Genomic DNA, 19363 nt, shown 5'->3' with positions numbered 1-19363 from the left:
TCCACTGTACTTATCATACTAAAAGGATCACATGCAAATTGGTTGGCCCATCCATTCATCAATAGGGTTACACACCCTAACCCATTATCACCTGTCTGTTTACAATGGGACAGACATCCCCCAAAACATTCCACATCATTCACAACCCATATCTTCTAATACGTTAGATAAATAATGGAATTCCCATAGTCTACACCCAGAAATAATGGAATAATTTGTGTTACAACTGGTATTGTACAGTAACATTATGCTTACTGTACATGTAAACCACACACATCTACACATAACAGACTCAATCGTCCATCAAGAGTAACTGGTCAATCTGAAAGACATGTTTGACAAACTGAATACTATGTTTTAATTATAGGGTCATAAAGCAAACCTTTACCAGGTGACCTTAGAGGTATGAATGGGGGACACCTACGCAAGACCCCTGCTTTATAGACCAGCGGTAGTATTTTGAAAATATATTATTTGACACACATGAAGCCAGTGTTAAGGTTTGAGACCTGATATGCTCAACGTTCTTTGTATTACCTACTAAAGACTTGAGTAGCAGCGTTCCGAATGAGCTGCAATCACCTGATATATTCTTAGGGACATCTGTAAAACACTGGTACAGTAGTCAAGACTACTATTGGACATTTTTCTAGATTCCGGTTGGATTCCGGTATACTGTGCTAATGTGGCTGGTTAAAGTTCTGAGGCCATGACTACAACAAGTTTTGAAGCTGAGCGCTAACTTTTAATCCATTGTCCTTCACTTCAAAACAAGCACTTCAGTTTTGTCTTTGTTTATTTGAGGACAATCTTGGTATATCCAATTTGGTATATCAAAAATAAATTGATGTGTTCAATGCATGTTCTCAGTGTTTCTATTGGACATGACATGGTAGATTTGTGTGTCGAGAAAAAGCAACTTACTTATAGAACAATAGAGCAAAATGTCTTATCTGCTATCCTAAATGGGATTTTATTTTATCATTTAGGAATATTTGAGTCTTTTGGCAGACGCTCTGGGCCACGTTGATACATGTTTACCACTTCACCTTGAACACCCACTGACCTGACTGGAACAATGCAAATATGACATGATTATAAAAAACAATACCGGAGTATAACTAAAGTGTAATGTTAATATACATATGTACTATGTAGTCAAATATGTGATAAGCTGGCTGGGTAATTTTAATGCTAATATGCACCACCCTGATGATTTGCTTCACTGGGTTTCACACATTCTCAGTTAGATTGAGAGTTAATGGACAGCATACAGTACGTGTGAATGGATGTTTTTGTAATTTGCTAATTTCCTTTTATTGTTCCAGGCCTCACTCGAGTTTGTCCACTTCTGATTTCCCAAACCTTTTCGCCTTGACACTCAAAAGATACATGTGTTGTCTTGCCTGGAAATACAAATGCATAATTCTTGTTATCTATCATTTTATTTTGATAGGTTAAATTCACAATTGAACCTCTCAAGACCTTTTTAATAGTATGTTGTAGATTAGAAGATGAAAATAGCCAATCTAGAAACTGAAAATATGTTGTAAATGTTTCACCTGTGTCATCAAAACAGTTAGAAAGTGGCTGTTCTGTACATGTAGTTTAACACGTCCTGGTGAAATATCTTTCTTTACATGCAGCAGTATAGAGTACAATAAGCATGGAGAGAAAATAGACCCTGTCATGATGTTTTGGAAACAAGAAACACTTTTTTTGTGTGTGTAATACGTGTTTTGGACAGTATGCACACTGTAACATTAAGCCTGGCTCCTGTCATGTTCAATGTAGCAAGTTAAAGTAAAGTATGTGTAGACTGCACAATTAATCATGTTCCTTATCCCATTCTGGACGGGAACCACTCTTGGGGTTCTGTACAGTATGTAAAGTATTCTTGACATTTTTCCAGAAACAGGGTTTAGAAGGCATTTTTATAATCTGCCCCTGTCCAAAATGGGTTATAGTAATATTTTGGTATGAAGGGTGTAAAATGAAGCAGTTCTTGTCCCTGTATTGTTCAAAGTAGATGTCCATACTTTGAAACACATGTGATGTGATGAGCTTTCTGTAATGGACACAAATAAAGGATCTTTTATCTGCCCTTTATTTGAAAAAGAAGAAATGATGGAATACATAGGAAATATTTTCTGTTACAATACAAGAGGTGATCAAACAATAAATGTAATCATCCATGCTGGCACAAACATGTTGCTCTAAAAGTGTATTCATACCTGCCAAACAGCGCTGCTCGGGTAAACAAAATTACACTTTAAAAGTGACGGTACACATATTAACCAGTTAACAGTTTCTTTAATAATAATGTATTGGTAAAAAGGTCAATTGCCCTTTGTCTGTTAGAAAAGTACTGTATTTGACAGTTAAAAACAGTACAAGCCGTCCATACTTAAAGGAGGTGAAACACATGTGGATGAGCTTTAATAAATTATCTGTAGCTGTCAAACCTTTATTTGAAAAAGAAGAAATTACGGAATGTGTTTTTTACAGAGTAAATATTTTCTGTTACAATGCATTCTAGGCTATGAAGAAAACATACTACAGAAAATCTTAACACATAATCAAACCAGAGGCGTATCTACAATAAGGCGAGGGCAGGCGGCCGCCTGTCCAAATCCATTTCTCGCCTGGCCAAAATCCATACAATGAGAAAAAAGAGGACAAAAACAAGACATGAGAACTATTAAAATGGACAGCTGATTGGCCGTTGCGGTAGAGCGCGACCCTCAATCACCCATTGTAATGTAAATGCATGCCTTTCAGCCTTTGTATCCCACTCGTCTGGCAGGTATATCTCTTTGAAAACCTACGATTGTGCGCGGTGAGACGACAATTAACATATCTTGCCTGGCCAAAACGTAATTCCTGGATACGCCACTGAATCAAACCAAGTGATTGAAATACACCAGTCCACATACACTAGTCCAAACAACATGTCAACACACAGAGACAAGTTTCAATTGTACCACCCTGCATGAATATTCATGAATATGACATTTTAATTGCTGACAAATGTGGGCAAACACTGCTTCTCATATCAGTATCAGCATTATGCAAGTTGAAAATCGTTTCACAAATCGATCGACTGCTGATAATTGACATTAAGTCTCAACATAATGCCTTATTTGAAAAAAATAACACATTATTTAACAGCTTTTTCCTCTTTATGACACGTTTTCATGTGTGATTTTAGATTGCAATTCAGACTAAAGCCTTTTTCACAAACTGTACACATAAAGGGCTTTTCCCCTGTGTGAGTCATCATATGTGATTTTAGATCACACTGTTGACTGCAGCCCTTGCCACAAACTGTACATGTAAAGGGATTTTCCCCTGTATGAATCCTCATGTGTACTTTTAATGCCCCGTTATGAATACAGCCCTTGCCACAAACTGTACACGTAAAGGGGGTTTCCCCTGTATGAGTCCTCATGTGTACTTTTAGATTACCCTCTTGACTGCAGCCCTTGCCACACACTTTACACTGAAAGGGTTTTTCCCCTGTATGAGTCCTCATGTGTCTTTTTAGATCACCCATTTGAATACAGCCCTTGCCACAAACTGTACACGTAAAGGGTTTTTCCTCTGTATGAGTCATCATGTGTAATTTTAAATCCCCGTTATGAATGCAGCCCTTGCCACACACTGTACACATAAAGGGCTTTTCCCCTGTGTGGGTCATCATGTGTCCTTTTAGACCACCCCTGTGACTAAAGCCTTTGTCACACACTGTACAAACAAATGGCTTTTCCCCTGAATGAATCATTGTGTGCGCCTTCAGATGTTCCTTGCGATTAAAGCCTTTGTCACACACTGTACACACAAATGGCTTTTCCCCTGAATGAATCATTGTGTGCGTCTTCAGATGTGCCTTGCAATTAAAGCCTTTGTCACACACTGTACACACAAATGGCTTTTCCCCTGAATGAATCATTGTGTGCGTCTTCAGATGTCCCTTGCGATTAAACATTTTACCACAATCTACACAACTAAAACATTTCTTACCTATTTGACTCCTCATGGAGTGACTTTGTTTGGGTGATTTGGGGCCATGGAGCAGCTTGTTGCTCAAAAACAAACCATTTCCTCCCATGTGTTGTGTATTGTGTGATTTCAGTGTGTTTAAACTTGACTGGTCATCCATGGTCTCATCACTGTCTTCAGTGAGGTCAGATTCAGAATAGGGTGAAGAGAGGAGCTGATCATCACTAGTTGGTTGTGATGTTCCACAGTCCTCTACATCAGCTTGTGTTTCCATGTGTTTAGATGAGGTGCTGGCAACAGGTTCTGTTTGTATGTTTTCATCAGGTTCATGTTTCACTGATGGTAATGTCTCCGTTGATCCACCGTCTTCCTCTGCTCTTTGAAGTAGATCTTCATGTTCCTCCATCTGTAGAGACTCTGGTTCCTCTTTGACCAGAGTGGAGGTTATCTCTGCCTGTTCCTCTTTAATCTGTGGAGACTCTGGTTCCTCTTTGACCAGACTGGAGGTTCTCTCCTCCTGTTCATCTTTAATCTGTAGAGGCTCTGGATCCTCCTGGACCAGACTGGAGGTTCGCTCCTGCTGCTCAGTGAATACCTCCTCTTTACACACAGGGAGGTGTATGGAGTCTAGACATAAGATAGAGAAGAGAAAAATACTATTACATGTTTGAACATGAAACTTCTGCTGTTATTTCCATATCTGTCCTAATGTTGTTTTGATTCCAGTGTCACACAAATGATTGTTTCTTACCTCAACAATGCTTCACTTCTAAAACAAGCATCTCCCTGTTCCTCAAATATATGTTTTCATTAGCTACAACCTATTGCTATCAGTTTAACCCTAACATGAATGGATTGAGTTCCAACTATGTTCAAACATGTTCAAGCCTTTAACAGGTTAAAGTAGTAAAGGTTTTACCAACCTGCTCTTTGTAGTTTGACGATTGGTTGTAAAACCATATCCAGTAGTCTGTGTTGGCGGTCAGTTTCTTGCTTGATGTGGAAAGCTTCATCCTCGTACTCTGTTAGAATTCTACCAATGATCTCAAATATCTCTTCAGCAGCAGCAGATAGTCTCTGGTTGACCAAGGACTTCAATGTTTGTAGTAAAGCCATAACTCAAAACCTGCCCAAACAAACTGATACTAGTCTTTTAAGAACTAAAACTAAATGCTTCAGCTAGTGCATAAAGGAGAAGTTCAGGTTTTAACAACTAGCAGAGATTAAAGTAAGTGACACAAAGCACAACAAACTCTTGTTAAATACTAACAGAGGGCCCTGATGCTCCAATCAGCGTGAGGGGGCGGGACACACCAACAATAGAACAAAACACGGCCAATCACTGCTCCCAACAGCAAGGCAATTCAATTTGTTGTTAATCAAACATTAAGCAAATTAAACATTATAAAAGGACGATCAGATTCAGTAAAACATAATGAAGTTAAAGCTGCATTATGTAACTTTCCTATTCTACCCTGAATTTGAACCTTGTTGCCTTAATTGACCATTTAAATAATCACTCAGTGTAATGAAAGGAGGAAGAAATAATGCATGCATGTTTTTACAATGTGACATGCTGTGAGCTTATGGGTGGGGCTTATTCATTTATTATTCCGTATGCTGACGGTTGATCTAGAAGATGAGAACATATTGTAAATGTTCCAGTTCCACCTGTCATCAAAAACAGGAAGAAAGTGGCTGTCGATGTTCTGCACATGTAGTTTTAACATGTTATCTGCATGTCGTTTTAACATTGTCTGTAGTTTAACATGTCCTAGTGAAATATCTTTCTGTACATGGCAGTAGGCCTACTAGAGAGGAAAATAGGCGTGGACAGAAAATCTATTCAACCCTGTCACGAGTTTAAACATGCATGTGTGAGATGTCTATTTGACCACGAGAGAATGACTTCATACAATGACTGCATATATTGCTGTGTGCAGTTGGTACAGTGATCTAGTGATGCTTAACCTTGTAAATTCCAAATGTAGGGATGACCAATAGCTCAAGTTGTTGTTGTCACCTTTCAGAAGTTGGCGCAGGAGGCAAAGTATTTTACAGTCTAAATAATTTGAATGCAAATGATGAATTTAAAGTGGTGTGTGGGCACACAAAGTGTTAATTGCTTAACAATGAACAGCTGAGTACCAGGAATGTGTGTGTGTGTGTGGGATGGAAGGAAGGAATAGCTATGGTCTAAGCCAGGGGTGTCAAACTGGTGATCCGTGGGCCGGTGCGGAATGTTGTCACTGATGGGCTCGTTAACAGTCTATTCAACTACTAGTTGAGTTGTTGTGGATTACTCTCCTCACACTCTGATACAGCAGGACATGGAGAGGCTAACCATAGTTGTTACAGCTCAGTAGAGTTTCATTTCCCTTACCAAGTGAGGAATATAGTCTACTTATACACGATAGTCAAAGCAAAGAGATGCAAAGTGTCCGATTTCATGATGGCTACATGTCAATTTGCCATTTTGGATATTTTTGATAAAATAATCAAAAATTGCCATTTTTAACTATTTTCGAGTGGTTTATTGGGTCTTTTTTTCCACATCTCATACCAAACGTCTTGTAGCCTACAACTGTAATACAAATAAAGTCAATTTATGTCAATAAACAGTCTAGAAAACAAAGCCAAGTATCAAGTAGTGTAAGTCAACCCATGTGAGCTGCAACTGGCCGCGGCCCTCATCAAGTCACCTTTCGCGCAATGTGGCCCTTGCCCCAAAATGAGTTTGACACCCCTGCCCTAACCCATTATCACCTGTCTGTTTACAATGGTACAGACATCCCCCAAAACATTCCACAACATTCCACAACCAGGGTCTTCTGACACCTTTAATATTTGTATTGGTTTAAATAGCCTATACCACCAGACATAATTGAATACTTTGTATTATTACTGGTATTGTACAGTAGCATCATGCTTATTGTACATGTAAACTACACACACATCTACACACAACTGACTCAATAGTCCACCGTATCAAGAGTAATTGGTCAATCTGAAAAGACATGTTTGATGTAATAACAAAATTACACAATAATCAACAAATACAAAACACGATGGGCCCTCTATCTTTTAAATAAGTAACTTACCTTTCCTGTTTTTTTGTTCTTTTTTTGTTTAGACCTAAGTATTCAGTAACACAAACAAACAAATTAGAAATAAAAAGGAAATGGAAGAACATCAAACATCACAAAACAAAGCCTACCCCTATTTCTGTGTTTTTTTGTGTTGAAATAGGTGAAGGGATGTATGTATGTATGCACGAAAAAAAAAGAAGAAAAAATGGGTCAGAGTCAGCTAACAACAGTGACATGAAACATGCGGAAAAAAACAAATACAAAACACTGTTTCAAAGAGATGTCGATGTTACATTTACCCCACTTTTTCGCCTCCTGAATGTATCTTTAATGGATGGCGTGAGGGCATTCCACATTCTGGTGTTCAGAACAGTAGGATGATAATAATTGTACCATGCAATTGTTCTAAATTCGGGTGCTGGCGTCATTCACTTTGGAGAAGTAGTACGACAGGTATGAGGGTACTGAGGGCACTTTCCCCCTTTTTGGGGTAACGAAATTACTTACCCGGTAAGTCATTTTTAATTGCCCGGTCCTACAACAACCCACTCTGTGTCTGTCTGTCTGTCTGTCTGGCTTGTGATGACAACACACAGAGCCATCAGGCCTATAGCGTTGCATTGTCTCCCATTTAATGACAGAGCGTGGTCAGGCTTTGGAAGGAGGGAATCATACTGGCACAACATGGCTGCTGCTTGGAGTGGCTCACACTCACCCTGCTGGGAATGAATTACCTTTTTGGAATTTAGCATTTCAATAGTGGGATAATGGAATGTGTGTGTGTGTGTGTGTGTGTGTGTGTGTGTGTGTGTGTGTGTGTGTGTGTGTGTGTGTGTGTGTGTGTGTGTGTGTGTGTGTGTGTGTGTGTGTGTGTGTGTGTGTGTGTGTGTGTGTGTGCTGGCGCACTCATGCATGTCTGAGTGTGTGATTGTTTGATGTCGGCTCTAGATTGCTGGCACGCTTCGTCCGCGCGCGCGTGTGTGTGTGTGTGTGTGTGTATATATCGTCTCTGTCGGGTGGAAACCTCATACGTCCAAAACGGTTAATTTTTCAGGATTCAAAAAGTGCTCACACGCTCCAATCTGAGATCATTTTCAGCTTGTAGATCTGCTACTTTAGATGCTTGTAGATCTGCTACTTTAGATGCTTGTAGATCTGCTACTTTAGATGCTTGTAGATCTGCTACTTTAGATGCTTATAGATCTGCTACTTTAGATGCTTGTAGATCTGCTACTTTAGATGCTTGTAGATCTGCTACTTTAGATGCTTGTAGATCTGCTACTTTAGATGCTTGTAGATCTGCTACTTTAGATGCTTGTAGATCTGCTACTTTAGATGCTTGTAGATCTGCTACTTTAGATGCTTGTAGATCTGCTACTTTAGATGCTTGTAGATCTGCTACTTTAGATGCTTGTAGATCTGCTACTTTAGATGCTTGTAGATCTGCTACTTTAGATGGTTGTGACACTGTAGTATGATCAAGTAGGGGCGTTAATTTAGAAAAACAAAAACATTTAACAAAAGTTAAATGGAGATACAAGGTTTGTGTGTGTGTGCGTGCGCGTGTGTGTGTGTGTGTGTGTGTGTGTGTGCGTGCGCACCGCACACACATCCTTGTCGATTATACCTCCAAACCCAAGGTGTGTCGTGTGTGTGTGTGTGTGTGTGTGTGTGTGTGTGTGTGTGTGTGTGTGTGTGTGTGTGTGTGTGTGTGTGTGTGTGTGTGTGTGTGTGTGTGTGTGTGTGTGTGTGTGTGTGTCCGACCGTATAACTAGAGGAACACACATACAGCGACAGTTCGGCGCTCGCTTGCCGCGCCAGATTGGCTTTTTGATTGCTCTGCGGAGGGGAGTGGCAGGGGAGAGAGTCATTATCCCGCGATTATTACCTGATTATCGACCAACCACGTGCGACCCGGTAGAGCGAGCCTCTCTCCGGCGCCGCCTCGCCCTCCGCTCCGACGCCGAGTGAGTGACGTGCGTGCGGTGAGGCGAGCGCTGCGCGTTGACGGACAGCTGGTAAATGATGTCATTAGCGGCCTCTTTTAGGTAAATGGAGCGGTGGTGACAGTCGATTGGTCGTCGAGGCCGGAGGACGGCAATTTGTCACGGCTTTAGAACTTTTCCCATCAGTGATGGATGAGAGGAGAGAGAGAGAGAGAGAGAGAGAGAGAGAGAGACTCCATGACTGAGGGAAGTGTCCTCTGTCCTGTCCTGAGAGAGAGAGGGGTGACGACTGTTCTAGAGTATAGAGCTCCTTAAACTTGACTTGTGACGCAAGTCCACTCCAAGTTGCAGATCTTCCTAGACCACTGGTTGAAAGCCAACCGCTACGGAGTGTTTGTTCACCAGCAGGGGTCTCACCCAATCCGTCCAGCTCTTTAATAAACAGCAATTTTCAGGTCAGGATTCCAATTTCATCCAATCAGCGTATGAGATGAGAGAACTCGTACGGCATACATACTGGATTAACGAGCGATAACACAAAGTCAGAGAACAGAACTGGAACAATATGAAATTGAAGCTGATCATTGGGTACTCGCTTCTGATGATTGAGTGAAACTGGCAACCAACCTGAAAATGTTATTAACAGTTCTAGTGCCGCTAATTGCATAATACGCTATTCCCGCTATTTGTTTAATGCGTTTAATTATCTGTTTTAATAACAGCGCATTTATCCGGGACCTGATGATGAGGCCGTCGCGTTATGATGACGAAACCGGAAATCAAGTCATCATCTGGGCTGCTAGGGCTTCTGGAAAATTGAGCCCAATGCAAGTGGACGGGGGGTTTGTTTGGACTACAACTTGCTCTGCACTGTGATTTCGTTTCGCATTGTCATGGCCGCTGGCTCGTCTGATCATAACAAGACGACGGACCATTTTTTACCGGAATTTCGTGGTTGAAAGCTGCAAATACTTCAGCGTATGCTCCAAAGGTAATAAAACAATGTCGGCAGCGTTGGATATTTGATTTTAATGCGGGGAACGCGGGGTATGGCGTCAAAGTGTTAAGGAGCCGGGAAGACAGGGAGACGCTTAATGATTACTATCACAATATATAATGAATTGCATTTTTATAGCGCCTTTCCAAGTGCTCAAAGCGCTTTACAATGGTCCATTCATTCATACATTGGGAGGTGAAGCGGCGAACAGTCGACGCCAGCGTCCTCACTTCTCACATCCACACACCAATGGTGGCAATGCTCACACCGACCGACTCATTGGAGGCAATGTAGGGTTCAGTGTCTTGCCCAAGGACACATCGACATGTGGACAGGAGGAGCCGGGATTCGAACCGCCGACCCAGGGATCATTGGACGACCTGCTCTACCTCCTGAGCCACAGCCTAGAGCTTTAAAAAGGGTTTAGTTTTAACCCCCCAAAAATATTGCTTGCTTTTTTTTCTATTTTTGCTTGCTTTTAACCGACCGGTCATTTTACCTCTAAAAGCAGGATAGACCTTAAGCAGTTTCTCTTTGATGTATCGTCGGGCAGAAACCTCTGATCTCCAAATGTAAACATTTTATTATTATTTATTTTTTTTATAATTTTTATCCCACGATTTTGTAACCCACTTTTTTCACCCCTGTGTCAATTAGCTCTACACACCCTCCACCAACCTAGTCCCCATATATGAAAAGTGTAATAAAATAAATCATTGTCTTCGTTAAAGTACTCAATTGGGGAAGTGTCATGGTGTTACCAATCTAATATAGATATGGTTTTGCCCACTCATTTCCTAATTCCAATTTTGGAGCTCTGGCTCATGGAGTAATTAAGAAACAAAAAGAACTGAACCGGTTCCCATTGGTTGAAAAAAGCGATGAAAAAAAAAAAGAAAAAAGCGATGGAAAAAAACGATGGAAAAATGCGACAAACGGAAAAAGCGACAAACGGAAAAAGCGACAAACGGAAAAAGCGACAAACGGAAAAAGCGACAAACGAAAAAAGCGGCAAACGGAAAAAGGCTCCCAGCATCCCTTACTTCATCTGTAGGTACACAGAGCCCTCTGGTGATACGGTCGGGTGCTTCGACAGCTATACATACACCACCACAGGCATCACCACTAACTTTGTTGTGGGATTCGTGGTTCCTTTCTGGACGGGAACCCCTTTTGGTGTTTTAAGCATTATGTTATACTTTAGCTACTGAAAAATCGCAGATCTACAAGCTCGTAGCGCGGCACCGAGTGCCGCGCTACGACCTTGTAGGTCTGCTACTTTTTGAAAAATCGTGAAAATGTAGTGCAGATCTTTGAATATATATTCTTTCACGTTTCTAACGTTTTTTTTAACTCAAATCTTTGCTTCTGGGAGGTCCCTTGAACTACATATTTTCACATTGGGGTTGGCAGCCAATTACATAATGATATTGGGGGTCCTTGAAATGAAATAGGTTGAGTTTGAGCACCACTGATATAGAAACATAGGGTTTTTCATGTTTTTTTAATGTTTTAGAAGACATTTGTAGAATCGAACGGAGGTCTAAATGGGTTAAAAATAGTTACTCGGCCCCTAAAATAACACTGTAGCCATATTGACGTCACTTCTCCTCTACCAAGGTGCTGTCCGAGCCCTCGCCAGATGGGGGGCGGGGTCCCTTCCTAATGACCGTTCTGTTGTGACGGGACCGTGTGGTGCTGTTAAACTTGATGAATATTCGTGGCGTTAATTAGCATGAGTGCAGCCACGCGGCACGGACAGGAAACCCAATTGTGTTTTGTTTTTTTACTGTCGGAGGGACAGACGCAGCTGCAAACGAGCCATTTTAATGAGTAGTCCCTGTGCGTGTAGGCTAGCTACTCTCTAGAGCAGGGGTTCTCAACGTTTTTGGCCGGGGACCCCCGGAAATGCTTTGGCAATGTCTCGGGACCCCCGCCCCGCCCCCTCCCGACCCCCAATATAAATTGACTGCTACAATAACCTTAAACCATTTTGGGCGGGAACCCCTTTTGGTGTTTTAAGCATTGTTATAATTTAGCTATTGAAAAATAGCAGATCTACAAGCTCATAGCGCGCCACCGAGTGGCGCGCTATGAGCTTGTAGGTCTGCTATTTTTGAAAAATCGTGAAAATAAAAATTTAAAAAATAATAATTTGGGGACCCCCTAAAATAATTTGGCGACCCCCCGAGGGGTCGCGACCCACGGGTTGAGAACCCCTGCTCTAGAGGCCTATATGTGTGCGTTAGCATGTGAGCTGCGCATTAGTATTACAGTGGGCGGGCAGCGCTGCGGTCATAAATGTCCTGGGTACGTTTGTAATGCTGGCAATATTTCCACCGTCCAATACCACGTCCATTTTTGGAGTGATCCCTACGCGTCTAAATAAAGTTTACTGAGGCACTACACCCTGCTCTGTGCACTACACACTGTATCTCTACATTTGATGTATAATGTTTAACTTGCTTAAATATTGTAAGTCAATCTGCTAAATGCCTACATTGTAAATGTAAGCCTACTATAAATGAGCCACGTCTCTGTGTGTGTGTGTGTGTGTGTGTGTGTGTGTGTGCGTGTGCGTGTGCGTGCGTGTGCGTGCGTGCGTGCGTTACGGTTGTAATGCACGTAACTCGAGAACCGTTTGCCCCACTGACTTCAAATTCGACACATGCGTTCCAAACCACCACAGGGAGTTCAGTGCCCGGCCTCGAGTCTGTGGGACACACCGTTGTCCATAGAAAGACCACAAAGGGCTCTGGTCAGGCTCTGCCAGTGGAGCTAATCAGCCAAAGTCCCCACACCTGCCAATTGATTACTTAACCAGTCCACTTTTCACAGTCAGTTTGCACTCTTCGGACACAGGCAGACAGAGATCTCAATATACACTTATACAATATGGGCACAAAAGGGACAGTATTATTAGGTTCCCAAGTTGCACGTACAGGTCTAGTTGTATAAATTGCGAGAGTGGGATTGCTTTGTAGTAGTATTAGGCGCTGTAATCTTGTGTTCTCTGCTGTGGTGTTACACCAGAGACGAAGCAGGAGACAGACAGGTTGTGTTCTCTGCTATGGTGACAGACAGGCAGCGTTGTTGCCTAGAATCTGATGAGCTCAGATATTATGCAACACTGTGCCGCTGTTTTTATTTACAGAGAGTCAATGACTCATCAAAACGGAGCTTGAAGTAGACTGTGTGTGTGTGTGTGTGTGTGTGTGTGTGTGTGTGTGTGTGTGTGTGTGTGTGTGTGTGTGTGTGTGCGTGTGCGTGCGTGCGTATTTTATAAATCAGACTGACGTCTGAAGTGAGTGGTGCAACAGCGCCCCCTGTTGGTATCCTAAACATACATACGGACATAGAGACATTGGGACATAGGGACGGACGGACGGACATTGCTGGTTATAGGAGCGGTTGCACCACTCGATGAAACCATTTAGAATTAGTAAGAATAGCAGATCTACCAAGATCTACCAAACTCACATTGCGTCACTATGCGGCACACAGTGAGCTTGTAGATTGTCTATTATGCTCTATTATCTATTGTGCTATGAGGCAAAGGAAACATGGAGATACAAGGAATCTGCCCCACCAACAATCCGCGATTTTCAGATGTTCATATTAAACCCCCCTAGAGGTGATAATACTCGACTCTCCAACAGATTACACAGGTTAATCCGAGGGATTAGCGCGCAGCGATGCGAATGTTCTGGGAACGAACGCTCAAAAAGGAGGGGGGGGGGGGGAATACATTTTGGCAAAACAAATGACCTTGGAGCTAACACAGCTGACACAAAAAGGATGAAACCCAACCCGTCCCTTTCATCAAGCTACTTGGCAGGTGATTGGATGGGACCGTCTGAGGCATGCTAACTCCAACCAATCATATCGACGTGTCTACATGGCATATAGTAGCTACGCCCAGCAGGAAAGTAAACCCTAATCCCGCAAACGAAAAAAGTGTTAAAGGTATATTCAGTGATTTTACTTAATTCAAATATCACTTGTTTTTTATTTTTTTTCTGGATAATCCTCCCTACTATAGAGTGTGCTGACCATATAAGGAGTTCCTCCCTGTCCCCAGTGAGCCCCTGCGGTCAAAAAACCCTAGTTTCAGTTTTGGTGGCGGGTGGCAAAGCCTTCATCCAATCAGGATGAGAGGGGCCTTCCTCCAATCATGTTCGAGTGGGGGCGGGCCTTGGTGCACATGCTGTTGGCCTGTTGCACTTCCCCCCACTGTAGAGCGTGCATGTGCACATTTTGTTACCGGGGCGGACTGGGTGGTTTTCCAAATCACCCAAATCACTGAATGCTCCTTTAACGAACACCTGATAGCATTAGTTTTAACACACAAAGAAAGCTCACTATCGTGTCGGATGTGGACGTCATGTCCTCACTTGCTTTCGAGAATAGAAGACGATTCTTTCTATTTTAGGGCGCTGGGAAATACAATTGCAACGGGCGCTTCTCGATGCCGTCACACCCGGTCTCGCCAAGATCCACCCCCAGCTGTCGCTGATTGGTTCGACCGAGCACGGGTCGGTTTCGATGCCAATCTCTGAGCGTCCGCCCGTCTGGCGGAGTCTGGTTAAATCAGACCAGCGATTTCCCCCCAACCTGTGAGGCCGGTCAGCAAACGCTTTTCAAGATTTCGATGCAAAAAAGGAGACGGCCGTGTACGGCACAGTGTCAGGTCTCAGGTCAGGAGACGGCAGTGTACGGCACAGTGTCAGGTCTCAGGTCAGGAGACGGCAGTGTACGGCACAGTGTCAGGTCTCAGGTCAGGAGACGGCAGTGTACGGCACAGTGTCAGGTCTCAGGTCAGGAGACAGCAGTGTACGGCACAGTGTCAGGTCTCAGGTCAGGAGACGGCAGTGTACGGCACAGTGTCAGGTCTCAGGTCAGGAGACGGCAGTGTACGGCACAGTGTCAGGTCTCAGGTCAGGAGACGGCAGTGTACGGCACAGTGTCAGGTCTCAGGTCAGGAGACGGCAGTGTACGGCACAGTGTCAGGTCTCAGGTCAGGAGACGGCAGTGTACGGCACAGTGTCAGGTCTCAGGTCAGGAGACGGCAGTGTACGGCACAGTGTCAGGTCTCAGGTCAGGAGACGGCAGTGTACGGCACAGTGTCAGGTCTCAGGTCAGGAGACAGCAGTGTACGGCACAGTGTCAGGTCTCAGGTCAGGAGACAGCAGTGTACGGCACAGTCTCAGGTCAGGAGACAGCAGTGTACGGCACAGTGTCAGGTCTCAGGTCAGGAGACAGCAGTGTACGGCACAGTGTCAGGTCTCAGGTCAGGAGACAGCAGTGTACGGCACAGTGTCAGGTCTCAGGTCAGGAGACGGCAGTGTACGGCACAGTGTCAGGTCTCAGGTCAGGCAAATCTAAAGTGCATGACAGCATAGCTCCTGAACTGCAGCCCAACACACACCGTCTGTGAACGCCGCGCGTCAAAACAGCCGCCTCCGTTATTTTACAATGAACCTATCCCACACCGACGCTCCGGTACGCCGCTGTTCTATTTTCCAGGCGTTGCCGCACGGCCTCCATCCGGGAATCCGTGGGCGTGGCTGGACAGCCGCGCGGTAGGTAGCGCGCCGCGTCCTGTGGGTGTTGCTGTGCGGCTATGACGCGCGGCAATACTGTGCCGCGTCGCTGCGCACGCGCTTCACAGATGGTGTGTGTTGGGTTTAAGAAACGCTGCTGCTCATGAGCTCAGCATCTATCCAGGGAGCTGGACATGAGCTCAGCATCTATCCAGGGAGCTGGACATGAGCTCAGCATCTATCCAGGGAGCTGGACATGAGCTCAGCATCTATCCAGGGAGCTGGACATGAGCTCAGCATCTATCCAGGGAGCTGGACATGAGCTCAGCATCTATCCAGGGAGCTGGACATGAGCTCAGCATCTATCCAGGGAGCTGGACATGAGCTCAGCATCTCTCCAGGGAGCTGGACATGAGCTCAGCATCTATCCAGGGAGCTGGGCATGAGCTCAGCATCCATCCAGGGAGCTGGACATGAGCTCAGCATCTATCCAGGGAGCTGGACATGAGCTCAGCATCTATCCAGGGAGCTGGACATGAGCTCAGCATCCATCCAGGGAGCTGGACATGAGCTCAGCATCTATCCAGGGAGCTGGACATGAGCTCAGCATCTATCCAGGGAGCTGGACATGAGCTCAGCATCTATCCAGGGAGCTGGACATGAGCTCAGCATCTATCCAGGGAGCTGGGCATGAGCTCAGCATCTATCCAGGGAGCTGGACATGAGCTCAGCATTCATATCCAGTGTTCCGTATGTGACGCTGCTCTTGGCAGTGACTGTGTGTTTATACTCCTGTACATATGGATGGATGGATATGTTTTGTTGTACTATTTTTAGGAGCCTGCTACTGTATCTGACTTTATATTTGTCAACCCCCACACACCTCCCTGTATGCTGAGATCAACACACGCTTGCCCCTTTCCACCGTCTTCCACCACAGTCTGATGTCTCACCTCATCTTACCTACCATCTACCGGTACTTCGATTGTTGTACTATTATGTATTTGTTTCTGTACTTGTTGCCTACTTATATAAACTCGATTGAACCAGGCTGGAAGTGAGGTTAAAACAAAGCAAAAAATGTTTAGCTTTCACATTCAAAACTCACTCAGAACACATTTTCAGATGGGGGCTCGCGGCCAAATATATATCAATTTAGGGGTCCTTGGCACAAACCAGTACTGCTCTACACGGCTCATCAAAGCCTTTGCTGTGGCTTTCGCTCCATCTCCACCTGGTTAAAGAATCCCTGGTGCTTTTCCTCCCGTAGAGAAAGCAGGTGTCCACCTATAGCGCTGGGTTTACACCCCGCAGGGACCATGGGGCTGCTTCATGCAGCCTCAGCAAACTGCCTGGCTGCCCCCATATCGCTCGCTGGCTCCTCTCTGCTCTCCTCCTCCTCTCTCCTCCTCGCTCCTCTCTGCTCTCCTCCGCCTCTCTCCTCCTCTCTGCTCTCCTCCGCCTCTCTCCTCTCTGCTCTCCTCCTCCTCGCTCCTCTCTGCTCTCCTCCGCCTCTCTCCTCTCTCTCCTCCTCTCTCCTCTCTGCTCTCCTCCTCTCTGCTCTCCTCCGCCTCTCTCCTCTCTGCTCTCCTCCGCCTCTCTCCTCCTCCTCTCTGCTCTCCTCCTCCTCTCTCCTCTCTGCTCTCCTCCACCTCTCTCCTCTCTCCTCTCCTCCGCCTCCGCCTCTCTGCTCCTCTCTGCTCTCTGCTCTCCTCCTCCTCTCTCCTCTCTGCTCTCCTCCTCCTCTCTCCTCTCTGCTCTCCTCCTCCTCTCTCATCTCTGCTCTCCTCCGCTTCTCTCCTCCTCCTCTCTCCTCTCTGCTCTCCTCCTCCTCTCTCCTCTCTGCTCTCCTCCTCCTCTCTCCTCTCTGCTCTCCTCCTCCTCTCTCATCTCTGCTCTCCTCCGCCTCTCTCCTCCTCCTCTCTCCTCTCTCCTCTCCCCCTCCTCTCTCCTCTCTGCTCTCCTCCTCCTCGCTCCTCTCTCCTCTCCTCCTCCTCTCTCCTCTCCTCCTCCTCTCTCCTCTCTCCTCTCCCCCTCCTCTCTCCTCTCTGCTCTCCTCCTCCTCTCTCCTCTCTCCTCTCCTCCGCCTCTCTCCTCCTCTCTGCTCTCTGCTCTCCTCCTCCTCTCCTCTCCTCCTCCTCTCTCCTCTCTCCTCTCCTCCTCCTCTCTCCTCTCCTCCTCCTCGCTCCTCTCTCCTCTCCTCCTCCTCTCTCCTCTCCTCCTCCTCTCTCCTCTCCTCCTCCTCTCTCCTCTCCCCCTCCTCTCTCCTCTCTGCTCTCCTCCTCTCTCCTCTCTCCTCTCCTCCGCCTCTCTCCTCCTCTCTGCTCTCTGCTCTCCTCCTCCTCTCCTCTCCTCCTCCTCTCTCCTCTCTCCTCTCCTCCTCCTCTCTCCTCTCTCCTCTCCCCCTCCTCTCTCCTCTCTGCTCTCCTCCTCCTCGCTCCTCTCTCCTCTCCTCCTCCTCTCTCCTCTCCTCCTCCTCTCTCCTCTCTCCTCTCCCCCTCCTCTCTCCTCTCTGCTCTCCTCCTCCTCTCTCCTCTCTCCTCTCCTCCGCCTCTCTCCTCCTCTCTGCTCTCTGCTCTCCTCCTCCTCTCCTCTCCTCCTCCTCTCTCCTCTCTCCTCTCCTCCTCCTCTCTCCTCTCTTCCTCCTCGCTCCTCTCTCCTCTCCTCCTCCTCGCTCCTCTCTCCTCTCCTCCTCTCTCCTCTCCTCCTCCTCTCTCCTCTCTCCTCTCTCCTCTCCTCCTCCTCTCTCCTCTCTGCTCTCCTCCACCTCTCTCCTCTCTCCTCTCCTCCGCCTCCGCCTCTCTGCTCCTCTCTGCTCTCTGCTCTCCTCCTCCTCTCTCCTCTCTGCTCTCCTCCTCCTCTCTCCTCTCTGCTCTCCTCCTCCTCTCGCCTCTCTCCTCCTCCTCTCTCCTCTCCTCCTCCTCTCTCCTCTCCTCCTCCTCTCTCCTCTCTCCTCTCCCCCTCCTCTCTCCTCTCTGCTCTCCTCCTCCTCGCTCCTCTCTCCTCTCCTCCTCCTCTCTCCTCTCCTCCTCCTCTCTCCTCTCTCCTCTCCCCCTCCTCTCTCCTCTCTGCTCTCCTCCTCCTCTCTCCTCTCTCCTCTCCTCCGCCTCTCTCCTCCTCTCTGCTCTCTGCTCTCCTCCTCCTCTCCTCCTCCTCTCTCCTCTCTCCTCTCCTCCTCCTCTCTCCTCTCCTCCTCCTCGCTCCTCTCTCCTCTCCTCCTCCTCTCTCCTCTCCTCCTCCTCTCTCCTCTCTCCTCTCCCCCTCCTCTCTCCTCTCTGCTCTCCTCCTCCTCTCTCCTCTCTCCTCTCCTCCGCCTCTCTCCTCCTCTCTGCTCTCTGCTCTCCTCCTCCTCTCCTCTCCTCCTCCTCTCTCCTCTCTCCTCTCCTCCTCCTCTCTCCTCTCTCCTCTCCCCCTCCTCTCTCCTCTCTGCTCTCCTCCTCCTCGCTCCTCTCTCCTCTCCTCCTCTCTCCTCTCCCCCTCCTCTCTCCTCTCTGCTCTCCTCCTCCTCTCTCCTCTCTCCTCTCCTCCGCCTCCGCCTCTCTGCTCCTCTCTGCTCTCTGCTCTCCTCCTCCTCTCTCATCTCTGCTCTCCTCCGCCTCTCTCCTCCTCCTCTCTCCTCTCTCCTCTCCCCCTCCTCCTCCTCTCTGCTCTCTGCTCTCCTCCTCCTCTCTCATCTCTGCTCTCCTCCTCCTCTCTCCTCTCTGCTCTCCTCCTCCTCTCGCCTCTCTCCTCCTCTCTGCTCTCTGCTCTCCTCCTCCTCTCTCCTCCTCTCTCCTCTCTGCTCTC

At 46.2% G+C, this 19363-nt stretch overlaps 1 protein-coding gene across 1 annotated transcript in view; it reads left to right on the top strand.

Annotated features, from left to right (window-relative positions):
- Window positions 1-19363, top strand: part of elmo1 (engulfment and cell motility 1 (ced-12 homolog, C. elegans)) — a gene marked incomplete at its 3' end in the record, with an annotated part of 191011 nt that overhangs the window by 125689 nt on the left and 45959 nt on the right. The gene's annotated exons all lie outside the window — the stretch shown is intronic.

Source organism: Electrona antarctica (genome assembly GCF_951216825.1).
Source record: "Electrona antarctica genome assembly, chromosome: 15".
NCBI classification, from domain to species: domain Eukaryota; kingdom Metazoa; phylum Chordata; class Actinopteri; order Myctophiformes; family Myctophidae; genus Electrona; species Electrona antarctica.
This window is presented reverse-complemented; position numbering and strand designations above follow the sequence as displayed.